The following is a 3,739-nucleotide window of genomic DNA, read 5'->3' as shown; positions in this document are numbered from 1 at the left end:
GGATTTCTGAGTTCGAGGCCAGCCTGGTCTACAAAGTGAGTGCCAGGACAGCCAGGGCTACACAGAGAAACCCTGTCTCGAAAAACAAAAAACAAAAAAAACAAAAAAACAAAAAAAATCAGGTGACAGCAGATGCTGTCAAGGATGTGGAGAAAGAGGAACCCTCCTCCATTGCTGGTGGGATTGCAAGCTGGTACAACCACTCTGGAAATCAGTCTGGTGGTTCCTCAGAAAATTGGATATAGTACTACCGGAAGACCCAGCAATACCTCTCACAGGCATATACCCAGAAGATGTTCCAACTTGTAATAAGAACACATGCTCCACTATGTTCATAGCAGCCTCATTTATAATAGCCAGAAGCTGGAAAGAACCCAGATGTCCCTCAACAGAAGAATGGATACAGAAAATGTGGTACATTTACACTGGAGTACTACTCAGCTATTAAAAACAATGAATTCATGAAATTCTTAGGCAAATGGATGGATCTGGGGGGCATCATCCTGAGTGAGGTAACCCAATCACAAAAGAACACATGGTATGCACTCACTGATAAGTGGATATTAGTCCAGAAACTTAAAATACCCAAGGTACAATTTGCAAAACACATGAAACTCAAGAAGATGGAAGACCAAAGTGTGGATACTTCGTTCCTTCTCAGACTGGGGAACAAAATACCCATGGAAGGAGTTACAGAGACAAAGTTCGGAGCTGAGACAGAAGGAAGTACCATCCAGAGACTGCCCCACCCGGGTATCCATCCCATAAACAATCACCAAATCCAGACACTATTGCATATGCCAGAAAGGTTTTGCTTACAGGACCTTAATATAGCTGTCTCTTGTGAGGCTATGCCAGTGCCTGGCAAACCTAGAAGTGGATGCTCACAGTCATCTATTGGATGGAACATAGGGCCCCCAATGAAGGAGGTAGAGAAAGTACCCAAGGAGTTAAAGGGGTCTGCAACCCTATAGGAGGAACAACAATATGAACTAACTAGTATCCCCCAGAGCTTGTGTCTCTAGCTGCATATGTAACAGAGGTTAGCCTAGTAGGCCATTAATGGGAGGAGATGCCCCTGGTCTTGCAAGATTATATGCCCCAGTACAGAGGAATGCCATGGCCAGGAAGCAGGAGTGGGTGGATTGGGGAGCAGGGGGGGGGAAAGGTAAAGGGACTTTGGGGATAGCATTTAAAATGTAAATGAAGAATATATCTAATTAAAAAAAAAACAATGACANGGGGGGGGGGTAAAGGGACTTTTGGGATAGCATTTGAAATATAAATGAAGAATATATCTAATTAAAAAAAAAACAATGACATCATGAAATTTGCAGGCAAATGGATGGAACTAGGAAAGATCATCCTGAGTGAGGCAGTTCAGATCCAGAAACACAAACATGGTATGCACTCCCTTATAAATGAATATTAGCCACAAAGTACAGGATAACCATGCTACAATCCACAGACCCAAAGAAGCTAAATAACAAGGAGAGCTCAAGGGTGGATACTTGAATCTCACTGAGAATATAGATTAGGCATGGAGGTGGGGTGGAGGGAGTAAAGATACTAGTGTAGGGGAGGGTTGGGGATGGGAACAGGAGGGACCCAGTTAGGGGGAGAATGGAGAAAGAGCGTTCTCAAAAAGACAACTGGAATGGAAAGGGAGCATCTCTGGGACAAGCTAGAAACCTAGGACAATGGCAACTCCTGTGAATCATTGAGGGTGACCTTAGCTAAGATTTCTACCAATAGAAGATCTGTAACCTTAAATGGCTATCTCCTATAATCAGGCAAGACTTTCAGTGGAGAAATGGGGGACACCAGCCCAGGCACAAAACCTTAGTCCTGCCTACAAGTTGTGCAGGGGTAAAAGATGGAGCAAAAATTGGGGGAATGCCCAACCAATGACTGGTCCAACTTGGGACCTATGACATGAAAGGGAGCCCAACCCTGACACTATTAATGATATTCCGACATACTTGCAGACAGAAGCCTAATATAATTGTCATCAGAGAGGCTTCACCCAGCAACTGATTGACCCACAGCAAAATATTAGGTGGAGCTTAGGGAATCCTGTAGAAGAGGGAGAGAAAGGATTGAAGAAGTCAGAGGAGCCAAGAACACTACAAGAAAACTTACAGAATCAACTAACCTGGGAGCAGAGGTGTTCATAGAACCTGAACAGCCAATTAGAGAGCATACATAGGATGGACCTAGGTCCTCTGCACATATGTTGCAGTTGTGCAGCTGGGTCTTCATGCGGGACTCCTAACAGGTGCAGCAGGGGCTGTCCCTGACTACTTTTGGATCCTTTTCTCCTATCTGGGCTGCCTTGTCTAGCGTCAATAGAAGATAAGCCTAATCTTACTGCAACTTGATATGCTAAGGCTGATTAATGTCCAGGGAAGGCCTCCTGTTTTCTGAGGAGAAATAGCAAAGGAGTTGAAGGTGGGAAGGAGAGGGGAGATGAAGGGACTGGGAGTATAGGAGATAGGGGAAACTGTGATTGGGATGTGAATGAGAAATATTTAAAAACAAAACTCTCACCAAACATAATTAAATTTGAACATGGAGAGGAGTAAAGAGAGATTGTCCACATGCTCTACATCATAGTAGATTTTTTGCCTATAATGCACCCATAAAAAATGCAATAACTGTATAAATGAATACATACATACATACATACATACATACATACATACATACATACATACATAAATGTACCCCACCAAATTAGAAAGTCTAAAAGAAATGGATAACTTTCTCAGTACATACCACTTACCAAAGTCAAATCAAGGTCAGTTAAACAATTTAAAGAGACCTACAGCCCCCTAGTAAAAGAGAAGCAGCAATTAAAAGTCTCCCAATCAAAAAGGGGAGAGGGGCAGATAGTTTTAGTAGATTCCTTTTTTTTTATTAGATATTTTCTTTATTTACATTTCAAATATTATCCCCTTTCCTGGTTTCCCCTCCAAAAACTCCCTATCTCTTCCTTCCTCCTCCTGCTCACCAACCCACCCATTCCCAATTCCTGGCCCTGGCATTCCCCCACACTGGGGCAAGGGCCTCTCCTCCCATTGATGACTGACAAGACCATGCTCTGCTACATATGTGGCTGGAGCCATGAGTCCCTCCATGTCTACTCTTTGGTTGGTGGTTTAGTCCCTGGAAGCTCTGGGGGTACTGGTTGGTTCATATTGTTGTTCCTCCAATGGGGTTGCCAACCCCTTCAACTCCTTGGGTTCTTTCTCTGGCTGCTCCATTGGGGACCCAGTACTCAGTCCAATGGTTAGCTGAGAGCATCTACCTCTGTATTTGTCAGGTACTGGTAGTGCCTCTCAGGAGACAGTTAGTACAGATTTCTATGACTTTAAAACAAGAGTTAATGCCAATACTCCTCAAATTATTCCACAAAATAGAAACATAAGGAACATTTTCCAATTCACTTTATGAAGCCACAGTTACCATGATAACATAAATACACAATGAAGAGAGAGAATTATAGGTGAATTTATTTTATGGATTCTCCTTCTCCCTCCCCCTTCCTCCCTTCTCTTTCCAGGGTTTCTCTAATAGCCCCTGGCTTTTCTGGAACTCAATTTGTAGACTAGGCTGGGCTTGAACTCAAGATATATCTGCCTGCCTCTGCCTCTGCCTCTGCCTCTGCCTCTGCCTCTGCCTCTGCCTCTGCCTCTGCCTCTGCCTCTGCCTCTGCCTCTGCCTCTGCCTCTGCCTC

Source organism: Mus caroli, chromosome 4 (genome assembly GCF_900094665.2).
Source record: "Mus caroli chromosome 4, CAROLI_EIJ_v1.1, whole genome shotgun sequence".
Taxonomy (NCBI): domain Eukaryota; kingdom Metazoa; phylum Chordata; class Mammalia; order Rodentia; family Muridae; genus Mus; species Mus caroli.
Note: the sequence above shows the minus strand (reverse complement) of the source record.